Genomic DNA, 16,015 nt, shown 5'->3' with positions numbered 1-16,015 from the left:
TAACATAAAGTTGCCCAAAACATGCTGTAAAAGACTTAGTTCTCAATGCATTTTCTATTGTATACTCCCATTTATAAATTTACAAAAGCCTTTAATATATACATACGTAGGAGAGGAATGTTACAGAACAGAGAGAGTGAGGAGGCTGCATCTGGCTCCCGCTCTCAGAGCCATTGCAGTACATTGAGCTCCATAGAGACAGTGCCGGGGCAAGTGGGAGCCGGACGGGCACTGGGCGACTCTGTGCCTCGCGGACGAAAATCAACTAAACATGGACAAACGAGATCCTAAGAAGCCAAGAGGCAAAATGTCCTCATATGCATTCTTTGTGCAAACTTGCCGAGAGGAACACAAGAAGAAACACCCGGATACTTCTGTCATCTTCTCAGAGTTCTCGAAGTAGTGCTCAGAAAGGTGGAAGACCATGTCTGCTAAAGAAAAGGGGAAATTTGAGGACATGGCAAAGGCTGACAAGGCTCGTTATGAAAGAGAAATGAAAACCTACATCTCCCCCAAAGGGGAGACCAAAAAGAAGTTCAAGGACCCCAATGCACCCAAGAGGCCTCCTTCGGCCTTCTTCTTGTTCTGTTCTGAGTATCATCCAAAAATCAAAGGAGAACGCCCAGGCTTGTCCATTGGTGATGCTGCAAAGAAACTGGGAGAGACGTGGAACAGCACTGCAGCAGAGGACAAGCAGCCCTACGAAACGAAGGCTGCCAAGCTGAAGGAGCAGTACGAAAAGGATATTGCTGATTACAGAGCTAAAGGAAAACCCGATGCAGCGAAAAGGGGGGTGGTTAAGGCAGAAAAGAGCAAGAAAAAGAAGGAAGAGGAAGATAAGGAGGAGATTGAAGAGGATGAGCAAGAGGAGGAAGAGGAAAACAAAGATGAAGAAGAAGATGATGATGGATAAATTGGTTCTAGCGCAGTTTTTTTGTCTATAAAGCATTTAACCCGCCCCCCCCCCAGTACACAACTCACTCTTTTTAAGGAAAAAAAAATGAAATGTAAGGCTGTGTAAGATTTGTTTCTAAACTGTATAGTGTCTGTTTTATGTGTCTTTAGATGGCCCTATCCTGGTGGTATTTTCAATAGCCACTAACCTTGCCTGGTACAGTCTGGGGGTTGTAAATTGGCATGGAAATTTAAAGCAAGTTCTTGTTGGTGCACAGTACAAATTAGTTATATATGGGGACGGTAGTTTTTTCCTGTTACTTTCCATCTTCATTTGTCTTTGATGCAGCTTATACAAAGATAATTGTTCTATTAACTGAATACCACTCTGTGATTGCAAAAGAAATTGCAGCTGTTTTATTGACATTCTGAATGTTTCTAAGTAAATACAAATTTTGTATTAAAAAGCATATACATATGTATATTTGAAATAGTTTTGAGGTAGTTTGGATGGTGTAATTAAATTAGTTTATGTATTCTACTATTTATATTCTGAGATTAAATTTGGACTTACCTACAATCACATGTGTCCCAATGAAATATTATAAGTTGAGGACTAGAAGAGTATATATCCCTTCTCAGGAGGAAAACATATCTTTATTGCATCCTATGGGGTAGTTTAAGATATTTGTCTCACAATGCTCATTATGAGGAGAACTTTGACTTTTTATTTGAGTTACATAGGGACAAAGTTGATTCATGCTGCAATTAAAAGAAAAAAAAACTATAGATCTGAGAAAGTTTTCCAATATATTCCCAGAACATTTCCCTAGACAATTTGTTACAGCTTTAAAGGAACTGTATTTCATGCTTGAAGTTAACTTTTCAGTAAGGATTATTGCTTACCTCGAATTTAATTATGTCTTCGAGGTAGAAACATATTTTAGTAAGCCTGAGAGTAGCTTACTAATGCATGTTAATTCCAGAAAATTGGTGATGTAAGAAAACAAACAATGCAGCCAAGGAAAGTGTTTTGTCTTTTTGTAGAACAACAAAAGGCAACAAATTGGTATCAATTCTCTTTTTTTTATATTTAACTTCTTTATTGACTATTTGGAAGTTTCATATCATGCACTCCAATTCTGCTCCCCTCCCCTCCCCTCATATCCTCCTTCATCTCTGCCATGCCCTGCCCCACAAAAGGAAACACAGTAAGCAAGCAAGCAACCACCACCAACAACAACAAAAACCACAACAGAAAAATCTCCTTTCTTCTTCTTTCCTGCCTCTCCACCACCTCTTCATTCATCCTGGTGGCAATGGATGCTTCAGTGTGCCATATAGCATACCTCTTTGTCCCTTCAGTCTTATAGGCAAATGTTCATTGCATTGAGTCTGGTTCAAATTCTCCAGTTTCTGGCACACCGCCATCACTGAATCCTCACCAGAATGCCTCTGGGATATCCTGAGATCTTGTTGGTATCATTGCACAGGACCAGTTCCTTCACAAGCTCCAGCAGGTCCTAGATGGGGTAGATGCTGGGTTGGGTCAACCCAAGGCCCCACTGTGGGCCTGGGTGGTAGCCAAGCTGGCCAGTCCAGGTCCCTGGAGACATCCACCTTGGTCAAGGGTGTGGAGTCACCTCCCTCGGGGTCAGTTAACCTTGGCCTGTGGTGAAAGTTAGGAGCCAGCTCTTTTGCTGTAGTGTCCAATGAGAAGCATGGCCAACTTTCCTAGTGCTAGAGAAAGGCAGAGCTGGATCAGCATGGCCCTCCGATTTCAACTTGCATGGTTCAACTTGCATATATATATATATATATATATATATATATTATATATATATATATATATATATTAAGTTGAACTTAATTTTTTCCATTTGTATGGGGGCAACGCACTGTATTAAATATGTAAGGTCTTAAAAAAAGAAGAAGGGATTTAAAAAAATAGAACTTCATGATATTTTCTGCAAATAAATCTCTGCATATCAAAGTAGTGTTGCTTCTGGAAGGATTCAGACATTTATGCTTGCCTGCCCCTGTCACCTGACAGAATGCACTCAGGAAGTTCCCTGGTCAACCCAAGTGCTAAGGACTCCTTTAAAAGAAAGAGATCTCCACCCACTTAGATTTTTTATCTCTCTCTTTCCTGATCTCTTTCCTTCTCTCTTTTCTGCTGTTCCCCTGGGGCAGACAAGACTTATCCTGTCTCTCTGTTCTCTTTGGTCCTCTCTCTGTATCTGTGTCTCTTTATCCATTTCCTCTTTGACTTCCCTCTACCCTCCCCTTTCTAAAAAAAAATTCTCACTAAGCTCTATGTGACTGGCATGTTTGTCCCCCACCTCTGACACCCTTGCCTGCCATGGAATCCGCCAAGCTTCACGCTTTATCCTAACAAGCACTACCTTAAACAACAGGATATCCAAAAGGAGCCTCAGTGAGAGTGCCTTATAGGTGGTGTAGCAGAAGCCAGAGGCCTCGAACCAGACCAATGACTAGTAGCAATAAACACTGGCAATTAAAGATTAATGGACTAAAGTGTAAACTGTGTAGCTCAATGGGCCACACCATAGCTTCCATGAGAAGATTCTTCTTTATAGTTTTGTTTTGTTTTGTTTTGTTTTGTTTTAAATTTGGTTTTGATTTGGGGGAGGAGGTTGCAAAGGCAGAGGTCAGATGCAAAGGAATGGGGAGATAATTGGGGTCAGAATACATGATGTGAAATCCACAAAGAATCAATAAAAGTTAAACAACAACAACAAATTTTAAAAAGTTATGGCTGACCAAGTAGAGCTAGGTCAATGTTTGCAACCTTAGGCTTTGTGGTAAATAAAACATAGCAGCATTTGAATTAAACATTTAGATTCAACTCAAATGGATTATTTCCATATCTTTTTACCAAAAAACCCCTCAAATATAAACACTAGATTTTTCAGAACATTTAACTCCTGTATTTGTATGTTACTTTGTGTACCCTTTAAAAATGTTCTGAACAATTTATATCTTATTTAAATTGAGCCCAATTTGCAAATCTTACTATTATTCAATTGTCTTGTCATTTCCTTCCTATTCCTGTGTTTCTCCTGCTATTTCTTCTTTTGAAACTCTGTCTCAATTTTCACAAGTCCTGGTTTTGCATCTCCATCTGTGTGCTGGATATAATTACGAAAATGTTCTAGTACTTTTCTCTGTTCATTCCCCTTACAACCTCATGGTTCTATTAATAAAGTTTTTCTTGTCTCTGTCATCCATGATCATCCTGAAAGAGAGATGATGCCTTTGCAGTTTAAGATGTAGGGTAACAAGGTTAGGATGGGAATAATGTAATGTAATTTGTTGAACAAGAAAACAAATACAAAAATCAGCTATGTTGACTAAATAAATGTCATGCATTCTTGGCAATTAGTGTTGTCAATATTTGAAATACTGAAAATAGCAATTCGTAGAAAATTTTCTCAAAATTCAAATCATTAAATTTCTAACAGGTATGTAATGGAAAACAATTGAACTTGTTGATTCAAAATAGTACCAAGATGACAAGATGTTGAAGCCAGCCAAATAGGTGAATGCTTTCAATCTCCATCACTTAATAAGCTGACACTGTGACTTCAAGGATACATTGTAAATCATAGACCATCAAAGCCACATAGCAAAAGCTTTTATCAGATAACACAGTTAAATGAATAAGCATTGGATAGACACAACAAGATATGATCTCCACTTTAAAAAAGGATTTGAAAATGTTTCTTTCCTTCAAATATTCCTAGGTCTTAGCATGATGAGCATTTGAGATGAGCATCATTACTGACATTCAAAAAAAAAACATGAGAAATGAAAGCAAATATAAAGTATTTTAATTTAGAATGGCCTTTCAATTCAATTAATCTTCATGGCATTAGACATTGATCTCTGATACTCAGCACATAAGGTTAAAAACTTTTGTTCAGTTTCCAGTTCAAAAGTTTTAAAAATAAAATCGATTTGTTTAGATCCAATCAAAGTGTGGTTACTACAATTTACTTTAGGTGTTTTTCTTGCTCATAGTGTTTAGGAAATTACTTATGAACTTCAAGAAAAATGTAGCTGTTTTGCTGTGTATTACTTGGCTTTTTGCCTAGAGTGAGTCTTTGGAGTTGCAAAAAGTAAAAAAAAAAAAATAATAATCATTTGATGTAATGACTTCATGAGACTATCTTTGGTACTTAAAGATATATATAATTTTTACACTGTGACCTATAACCCATGATACATTTGTTTCCAATCTACTTTTTCCCCATGTAGATACCATTTTTATTGTGATACATTTTGTGCTAATCCCTTTAGTTTCAAAGCTGTTTCTTACTCTTTGTTGGTGAGAAGATACAAAGGAGAGCATATTTCAGACTAGTGATCCTCAGAAAAAATAATATGTACTACTGATGATTTTAGAAATTTTGTACAACTCTTTTTAGTAAAGATAATGGTTGGCAATGAGCTCTAATTTCATTTAACGCTAAAGATGCAGCAAGGTGATGCACAGAAATCCAGCTGATGGTCTTATCTCTTATACAAAATTTAAATGTCTTTTTAGATTTTTAAGTCATGGTTTCTGAGACAAATATTTGAACTTTAATATCATTCTGAGCCTGGAATTTGTCCTCATGCTGAAAAATGCCAATTTGATTCACTTAATATATACCACAGTATTTTGCATAAAATCTAAATAGAAGGAATAATGTGCATTAGTTTGTAAGATGGTTAGTTTCAGTTTTCAATGTGACACAAGCTACAATCACCTGGGAATTGTGTCTCAGTAAAGGATTGTCTAGATTAAGTTGACCTGAATGGATGTCTGTGGGTGAATATTGTTCATTTATGTAAAGAGACTCAGCACACTGAGTGGGAGCACCATTACCTAGGAGACAATATAGGGGAAGAAAAATATGACCTGCAGACATGGGTCAGTGGTTAGGAATATGTACAACTCTTACAGAGGACCCCACTTTGGTTCTCAGCACCCACATCCTATAACTCAAAACCTTGCTTAGCTACAGCTACAAGGAGAGGGGAATCTGGTGCCTTTGGCCTCCCTGGGGACCTGAACTTACGTGAATACACCCACACACAAATACTCACATACACATAATTAAAATAATAAAAATAAATCTGTTAATAGAGTATATAGAATGCAAGCTGAGCATGTAAGCATGTAAATATGCAGCATTCATTTCTCTCTGATTTTGACTATGGTTATGCTGTAACTACTTGTCTATAGGTCCTATCTTTGACTTTGGCACAATAATGGGTTATAACCTGGGATTATAAGCTACCTGACTACAGGGTGATCACCATCAATAGGGAGAAGTTTGGCTACCCGAGGTGTTCTTCCTTCCTGCCAGTGTAATTCTGAATCATTCCGGAAACTACGTTCTCATTCCATCAGGAAGTGTGATGTCACATCCACAAAGAAATCTGCCAATAGTGTGCTGCCTGTTGACACCAACATTGACCCTGGCATCACCAATAGGACTCAGAAGGAGATCATTACTCTGGTAACTAGGAGAATGAACACAAAGATCACTGATCCCCGGAGCACAAATATTCTCTCTGTGTATGTGCTGCATCTCCATACTGGCCTCACGGTCCACTGTCCAGCCAATGTGGATGAGCAATCAGAGGTATCATTACAGCTCTTCCATCAACTACCACATAAGCTTTTTAGGCATCAGTTCCTGCTTCCAGGATCCTAGCCTATTTGAGTTCCTGTACTGACTTCCTTCAATGTTGAACAGCAATATGAAAATATAAGTCAAAGGAACACTTTCCTCCCTACCTTGCTTTTTGGTCATGGTGTTTGGTTGCAGTAATAGAAACCCTAATTAAGAAAAATTGCTACCAAGGGTGGGGTATTTCTCTGACAAATCCAATCATGAATTTTTGGAGGAATTTGGAAGGACTTTGGAACTTTGGGCTAGAAGAGCCATTGAGTGTTAAGAACTCTGTGGGATGATGTGTGGAAGCTTGGAGGATAAGAATGTTGAGAGCAGTGCAGAGGCTGGGGGCCAGCCTTGACAAGTTTGAGAGGGAAGTTTAAAGGCTAGTGGGGGCATTTGTTATTTAGAATGATGATTCTGTGGTTCTAGTCAGCTGGGGCTGAAAAAATCAGCTGTGATTAACAAGACACCAGAACTACTAAAGTGAAACTTCGCTTTATTGGGATTCTTGATGCTGGTCAGCTGGAGCTAAGAAATTAGTGGTGATTAAGAAGAAACCAGTATCACTGAGGTGAAATATTCTGTAAAGTGTTCCTTGACAGCGAAGAGAAGCTGTTTTCCAAAGGTGGCCAAGGTTATTCCTCAAAAGATCTCATAATCTGCTAAATGAAATTAGATAGAATATATGGGAATATATGTTAGAATTCTAGTGTTTGAAATATCTCACCCTACAATTTGAAAAATGGAAAAACAAGAATGTATGGTTGATGTGGTGCCTACCCCTGGATCACTGGCCTCTTGCGGTTCTCTTACAACTGGTCCATACTGTTATGCTGGAAAACAACTCTTAGAGACCTCATGGGGACTGGGTCCCCCTTCTTTATATATACCAAAACAGTTATCAAGTAAGAACTATAATATTTCAACCACTCTATCTTAGTGTGTTACTATAACTATCTGTCTTCAACTCCATCAAAAACCATAGAAGGATAATATATAAACTCTAGAACTGACAGAGACATCTTGCTTCCTAGACAGTCATCCAAAGTTTCTCAGTAACTTTGGGGCATCCATCTTTAGCCTATAGGCCAGAATATGTCTGGCAGACTTCTCAGCAAAGCAGCAAATTCTAAATTGTCCATCTACATTGTCAGTTTGTCTTTCATCTTTTTTTCTGAGTCCTGTAGAATGTCTGGCAGACTCTTTCATGAAGCAGGAACTCTTTAGGACTGTCATTTTTCTGTGAGTCCTGAATGTCCAGTTTATGAAGTAACAATTAAACAGTTCAGGCAGGAGCAGCTTCTTGCCCAAATGGATAGTCTTGCCATGTCAAAGGAAAACTCTGTATCAGGTTTCTTTGATGGCAATCTTCCTCTCAGATGTAATTGGTGGCCCAGGAGCAGTTGTGTCTCACTGTCAAAAAAAAAAAAAAAAAAAAAAAAAAAACCTAAACCATTTAAGTGTCATATATTCTGTAGATCTTTGAAGGGTTTGAAGTATATCTATGTATCTAGAAAACCTGATTAATATCAACAAATGAAGATTCATTCCAATGCAAAGTATCATTTCTATATCATATTCCTCTATTTTTTTAAAGTGATTGACTGTGACCACTACCATTTCTAACCAACTAAATTTAAATGAAAACAAACATTTGGTTCACTTGGGCCAGCACTTCAGGTAGTCCTGCCCAATCAAACCACACCAGTCTGGAAGGAATCCACAGCTCTTCACCCTCAGTGGAAACAAAAGCAGAAATTCCCCTCCCAAGTAACCTGTACTTTAACAACTGTTGCTCCTTCCCCAGCAATTAAATGATTTAAAGACAACACAATAGCATTCCTTTGTTAACAGTCACACATTTACTATCACACTTCATACACACATGTATGGCCACACCATACATACAGAACATACATACATCTTTTGAACAAAACTCACAAAGGAGAGGAGGAGTCAGGGGATGGCCATCCTTACCATAGCTTGGCATCTTTGGAGAGTCTAGAGTACTGCTGCATCTTTGTCCATTCCTGTATGGTCTTTTGTAGGGCCTGGGTCTATTCTTTATCTATTTGGACATATTCTACTTTCTCATCCGATGTGACAGATGATGTGGATGGCTTGTGGTGAGGGCTTGGGGAGACCGGCTGGAAGTCCAGGGCTATTTAATTTATTTTGCCACTACTCTTTTTTGGAGCTGGGTCACTGGGGACAGGGGATGGAGACACTGGGTTCTGCATAGGAACATAGTTCTCCTCACTGTCTCTGGAGTCTGTGTTGGAGATGGAATGGCAGTACTGGGAAGAGCTGGAGTTAAAGGTTTGGTTGACCCAGGACCAAGACAGGTGACAGGTGACTTGAAAGGGAGCTCATTGATGACAGTGTTGTTTCTCAGGTCAAGGGGTGCTGGCTTTGCTTTTCAGCCGGGCTTGAGGTTGCAATTGACTGGAAGTGGCTGGATCTAGCTTCCTCGGCTGGAGCCTCTATGAATAGGAAGGGCTGTGAATGGGTAGCCTAGTGGGTCAAAGTGATGGGGCACTGTGCTTATAGGGATGTCAAAACCTGGGTTTATGGGCACATAGTTGTCATCAGAGCTTGCACTGTCTGATCGACTTTTCTGGATATTTAGCAGACCAGCAGGTACTTTCTCTGCCTTGCGTTGGGTCCTTGTAGTCACTGACTGGAGGTCTTTGTTGAGGGCTGCCCAATGAGGTGTCTTGGGGTGCCGTGGTGGGGGAGCTATGGCTGAGTCCGCTAGGAGGTCTCCAAAAGCACTGTGTTGGCTTGGCTTGGGAAGGCTATAGAAGCCATGGACCTGACTTCTGACTCTGTTGATACAGTGTCTATTGCCCTGGGCAAGTTTTTGTGCAGCTATATCACTCTCCTTTTGGGTGCCCTGAGAGAAGCTTGCACTCCTCCCCTAATTTTCTGTCCTTTGGCTTGTGCATCAGTGCAAGTATTGATAATCCTGAGATACACTGGTGATCAAGGCAGGCTGGATATGGCCTGACATGGGGCAGGGGCTAGAGTGTGAAGGAGCTGAGGACTTGCATGCTCAGAGCTGCTGATCTCAGCTGGAGAAGAGCAGAGACCATGACTGACTAAAGAAAGGTTTCTTAGCCGGGCTTTGGTGGCACACACCTTTAATCCCAGCACTTGGGAGGCAGAGGCGGGTGGATCTCTGTGAGTCTGTGAGTTCCAGGCCAGCATGGTCTCCAGACTGAGTGCCAGGATAGGCTCCAAAGCTACACAGAGAAACCCTGTCTCAAAAAAAAAAGAAAGAAAAGAAAAGAAAAAGAAAGGTTTCTCAGGGAGTCTATGCTCAATTTTGTCTGACTGAAGCCTCAGATCTGGCAGATGCTCTGGACCTACCTATTCATGTCAGCCTCTGTCTCAGCCACCAGGTAGAAGGTGCACCCATTGGTCTTGAGATCAAACATAAAACTCTTTTGGAGCTCTTTTTTGTTGAAGGTCAGGCCTACATCCAACTGCTTACAGAAATTTAAGTTGATAATCTGCAGGGTTTTCTTGGAGTGTTCTTTCTTATAGTATTCTAGAACATCTGGGTCACCATTCATTGGACCGTTCTGCAGGATAAACCAGAGTTTCTTCAAAGCATAGCCCCAAAACTTTTCTCAGGAGGCGATTTCTCCAGCCAGCCTGTGCACACCACATCATTGCTGGCTGACTGGAGCCTGCTGTGGGCTCGAGTGGACAAGGGCATGGGCTGCTGGGTCAGCTGGCTGCTGGTGCACAGCTCATGGGGGAGGGATTTCTCAGATGAGTATTTCCTGTATTTCTTTAATAATTTTCTTAGCATTATTACTTAATCCAAAGTTAAAATGAAATCTTACCAGTACCTTGTCTCTTTAAACTTTCTCTGTGTGATTGACTGTGATTTCTATTCCAATCCAACTCTCTTAGGAGTTGAGGCACCCCTTTTCCAGTGCTTTTACAATCCAACTCTCTTAGGAGTTGAGGTACCTATTTTCTAGTACCTGTTGCAACCCACCCTAACAACTCATTAGGTGCAGGCCAGCCTTCGGAGGGCGATCTCTCAGTGTCCCCTTTCTTTCCCGATCTCAGTAGAACCTTCACATGTGGCTGCTCATGACCACCACTAAGTCTGAGTATTGGGAGAAAGACTGGAGATTAGGATGAATGACAAGATGCCTGGTCCACTTTCTGAGAGAATGTCTCCCACCTTTATTGTGGAGCAGTCTTTCATAAAAACTTACAAAAACCACAGTGAAGGGTTCACAACAGTATATTGATGCTAGTGTGGCAAGGTCAGGAAAACAGAAGTACTGGTGGCTATGCTGGAAAACAACTCTTAGAGACCACATGGGGGTTGTGTCCCAACAACATAGAATGAAAGAAAGATAAAAAGCCCTGAGGCAAAACATAGATGAAGAGAAACAGGTTAAATTAAGTTATAAGTGCTAGTGGGTCCTCTTTGTTTCTTAGCTCCTCTGGCAATGTGGATTGTAGACTGGTAATACTTTGCTGTATGTCTAAAAATCATACATGAGTGAGTACATACCATGTTTATCTTTTTGTGATTGGGTTACCTGACTCAGGATGGTTTCTTCTAGTTCCATCCATTTGCCAGCGAATTTCAAGATTCCATTGTTGGTTTTCTGCTGAGTAATACTCCATTGTGTAAATGTACCACATTTTCTCTATCCATTCTTCAGTTGAGGGCATCTAGGCTGCTTCCAGTTTCTGGCTATTACAAATAATGTTGATATAAACATAGTTGAGCATACATCCTTATTGTATGAATCTACATTCTTTGGGTATATGCCCAAGAGTGGAATTGCTGGATACTGAGTAAGATTGATTCCCATTTTCCTGAGCAAATGCCATACTTATTTTCAAAGTGGTAGTACAAGTTAGCACTCCCACAAGGAATGGAGGAGTGTTCCTCTTTCTCCACATCCTCTCCAACCTAGACTGTCATGGGTGTTATTGATAGTAGTAAGATGCTATCTCAGAGTGGTTTTGAGCTGCATTTCCCTGATAGCTAAGCATGTGGAGCACTTTCTCAAGTGTCTTTCAGCCATTTTAGATTCCTCTGTTGAGAATTCTCTTTTTAGTATGCACTCCACTTTTTAATTGCATTGATTGGTGTTTTGGTGGCTAGCTTCTTGACTTCATTGTATATTTTGGTGACCAGGCCTCTGTCAGATGTGGGGTTGGTGAAAATCTTTTCCCATTCAGTGGGCTGGTGTTTTGTCTTACTGACGGTGTTCTTTGCCTTACAGAAGCTTCTCAGTTTCAGGAGGTCCCATTTATTAATTGTTGATATCAATGTTTGTGCTACTGTTTTTAGGTTCAGAAAGCAGTCCCCTGTACCAACTTGTTGGAGGGTACAACCTACCTTCTCTTCTAAGAGGTTCAGTGTGGCTGAATTTATGTTGAGGTCTTTGATCCATTTGGGTTTAAGTTTTGTCCTTGCCAATAGTTATGGAACTATCTGCAATCTTCTAAATGTTCGAATCCAGTTATGCCAACATCATTTGTTGAAGATGCTTTCTTTTTCATTGTATAACTTTAGCTTCTTTGTCAAAAATCAGGTATTCATAGGTGTGTGGATTACTATCAAGGGTTTCAATCCCATTCCATTGGTCAAGGTTGGTCAAGGTGTCTATTTTTGTCCAATACCAAGCTGTTTTCAGGACTATGGCTCTATAATAGAGCTTGAAGTCAGGGATGGTGATGTCTCTGGAAGTGCCTTTATTGTACAGTGTTGTTTTGGCTACCCTGGGTATTTTTTTGTTTTTCCATATGAAGTTGAGTACTGTTCTTTCAAACTCTGTGAAGAATTGTGTTGGAATTTTGACGGGATTGCATTGAATCTGTAGATTGATTTTGGCAAGATTGCCATTTTTACTGTGTTGATTCTACCTATCCACGAGCATGGGTGACCTTTGTATTTTCTGGTATCTTTAATTTCTTTGTTTAAAGACTCAAAGTTCTTACTATACAGGTCTTTCTTGATTTTGTATTAGTATTACCCTAAGATATTTTATGTTGTTAGTTGCCATTGTAAAGGGTGATATTTCTCTGACTTCTTTCTCAGTGCATTTATCATCTGCATATAGTAGGGCTACTGATTTTATTGAGTCAATCATGTATCCTGCCACTTTGCTGAAGGTATTTATCAGTTGTAGTAGTTTCCTGGTAAAGATTTTAGGGTCACTTATATAAACTATCATATCATCCGCAAATAGTGAAAGTTTGACTTCTTCATTTCCAATTTGTATCCCTTTGATCTCCTTTTGTTGTCTTATTACTCTAGCTAGAAATTCAAGGACAATGTTTAAGAGGTATGGAGAGAGTGGACAGCCTTTTCTTACTCCTGGTTTTAGAGGGAAGGCCTTGAGTTCCTTTCCATTTAGTTTTATGTTGGCTGTTGGTTTTCTGTATATTGCTTTTATCATGTTTAGTTATGTTTCTGTTATTCCTGATCTCTCCAAGACCTTTATCATGAAGGGATGTTGGATTTTGTCAAAGGCTTTTTCAGCATCTAGTGAGATGATCATGTGGTTTTTCTTTTTCAGTTTGCTTATATGGTGGATTACATTGATGGATTTTCATGTTTTGAACCATCCCTGCATTCCTGGGATAAAGTCAGCTTGATCATGGTGGATGATTTCTCTGACGTGTTTTTGGATTCGATTTGCCAGTATTTTGTTGAATATTTTTGCATCGATGTTCATGAGGGATATTGGTCTGTGATTGTCTTTGTTCATTGTTTGCTTGTGTGGCTTGGGTACCAAGGTAATTGTAACCTCATAGAAAGAGCTTGGCAATGTCCCTTCTGCTGATATTGTGTGGAACAATTTGAGGAGTACTTGTAATAGCTCTTCTTTGAGTTTCTGGTAGAATTCTGCACTGAAGCCATCTGGCCCTGGGCTTTGGGGGGGGGGTAGACTTTTGATGACTGCTTCTATTTCATTAGTTTTTATTGATCTGTTTAAATTGTTTATCTGTTCTTGATTTAATTTTGGTAAGGGATAGCTATCCAGAAAAATCTCCATTTCCTTTAGATCTTCAAATTTTGTGGAGTACAGATTTTCAAATTAAGACCTGATGTTTCTCTGGATTTCCTCACTGTCCATTGTTAAGTCCCCCTTTTCATTTCTGATTTTGTTAATTACCATGCTCTCTCTCTGCCTTTTGGTTAATTTGGATAGAGGTTTGTCTAACTTGTTGAGTTTCTCAAAGAAGCAACTCTTTGTTTCATTGAGTCTTTGTAGCATTTTCCTAGTTTCTACTTTATTGATTTCAGCCCTCAGTTTGATTATTTCCTGGCATCTACTCCTCTGTGGAGAGTTTGCTTCCTTTTGTTCTACAGCTTTCAGTTGTGCTGTTAATTCTCTAGTGTGACTTATTCTCCAGTTCCTTCATGTGGGCATGTAGTGCTATGAACTTTCCTCTTAGCACTGCTTTCAAAGTGTCCCATAGCTTTGGGTATGTAGTGTCTTCATTCTCATTAAATTCTAGTAAGTCTTTACTTTCTTTCTTTATTTCTTCCTTGACACAGGAATGGTGGCATTGGACAGTATTCAATTTCCATGAGTTTGTAGGGTTTCTGCTATTTGTGTTGTTGTTGAATTCTAACTTTAAAGCATGGTGGTCTGATAAGATACAGAGCGTTATCCCAATTTTTTTTTGTATCAGTGTAGGTTTCCTACATTGCCCAGTATGTGGTCAATTTTAGAGAAGGTTCCATGTGTTGCTGAGAAGAATGTATATTCTTTTGTGTTTGGATGTAATCTTCTATAGATATCTGTTAAACATAATTGGGTCATAACATCTGTTAGTTCTTTTGTTTCTTTGTTAAGTTTCTGTCTGGTGGTCCTATCTAATGGTGAGATCAGGATGTTGAAGTCTCCTACTATAAGTGTGTGAGGTCTTATTTGTTATTTGAGTTTTAATAATGTTTCTTTTATGAATGTGGTTTCCTTTATATTTGGGGCATAGATCTTCAGGATTGAGACTTCATCTTGATGGACTTTTCCTGTGATAATTATGAAATGCCCTTCTTTATCTCTGTTGGTTGATTTTAGTTTGAAGTCTAATTAGTTAGATATTAGGATTGCTTCTTTCTTGGGTTCCTTTGATTGGAAAATCTTTCCCCAACCCTTTACTCTGAGGTACTGGCTGTCTTTGAAGTTGAGATGTGTTTCTTGTATGTAGCAGAAGGATGGATTCTGGCTTTGTATCCATTCTGCTAGTGTGTATCTGTTTATAAGCAAGTTAAGACCATTGACATTGAGGTATATTAATGACCATTGATTGTTGATTCTTGTTTATTTTGGATTTGTTGGTGGTGGTTATATTGTGTGTGGATCTCCCCACTTTTTGGTGTTTGGTAAAGTGGTATTATCTATTGCCTATGTTTTTTGAGCATAGTTATTGTCATTGGGTAGGAGTTTTCCTTTCAGTAATTTCCTGTAGGGCTGGATTTGTGAATATATATTGCTTGCTTAGAGTGGAAGGGGGTGCGAGGGGGGAGGAGAACAAGAGGACTGAGACAAGGGAGGAATAAATGAGGGCAAGAAAGGAGATGCCTTGATAGAGGGAGACAGTACAGGTATGGAGAGAAGTCTGGCACAGGGGGAATGTTAGGGGAAACACAGGGATGACGCCAACCAAGAATCCAAGCAGTAGTAGAGAAAATGCCATTGATACCTTTCCCCTATAATAAGATTGGTGTCGGCCTTGGTTACCATTCCTAGAGCCTTCATCCAGGAGCTGTTTGAAGCAGAAACAGGCACCCACAGCTAAGCACTGAATGATACCCCTGGCTTCCAATTGTGGAGAGGGAGGGGGGATGAACAAAGAAGCCAAGATGGTGCTGCAGAGACCTGCAAAAACAGTTTGACCTGACCTAATTAGAGCATGGAGCCCCTAGTCATAAAGCTGCAGAAACAGCATTGGACCAAAACAAGCCCTCTGAATGTGGGTACTAGCTAGTAGGCCAAGACAGTCTATGGGACCTCTAATAGTGGAGCCAGCCTTCAACCCTAGAGCACAAATGTACTTTGGCAGCCCATTCCCTATGGAGGGATACTATTGCAGCCCAGATACAGCAAGAAGGGCCTAGGACCTCCCCCAAATGATATGACAGACTTTGAAGGTCCCTAGTGGAGGGCCTCACTATCGCTAGGGAGGAGTTGGGTGATGGGTTGGGGCAGTGGGGAACATGGGAGGATGGGAGTGTGAGGCAATGGGGGATGGATATGTAAATATGAGTAGTAATTAAAGAATTTAAATGAAATATCATTAAAAAGAGTAGTGGGACAGGAATAAGATAAGACCAAACATTTATAACTAATAAGTCTCCCTTTCATGATTTGGGAGCTGGGTGACAACTTAAAAGAAAGCCTGCTACAGCACACCAATTGTGTATCTAA

The 16,015-nt window shown here is 39.8% G+C and overlaps 1 pseudogene; it reads left to right on the top strand.

Annotated features, from left to right (window-relative positions):
• The first annotated feature begins 216 nt into the window (after nucleotides 1-216).
• On the top strand, nucleotides 217-913 carry LOC100770915 (annotated as a pseudogene).
• Nucleotides 914-16,015: the final 15,102 nt, after the last annotated feature.

This window comes from Cricetulus griseus, chromosome X (genome assembly GCF_003668045.3).
Source record: "Cricetulus griseus strain 17A/GY chromosome X, alternate assembly CriGri-PICRH-1.0, whole genome shotgun sequence".
Classification (NCBI taxonomy): domain Eukaryota; kingdom Metazoa; phylum Chordata; class Mammalia; order Rodentia; family Cricetidae; genus Cricetulus; species Cricetulus griseus.
Note: the sequence above shows the minus strand (reverse complement) of the source record. Positions and strands in the feature narration are given on the sequence as shown.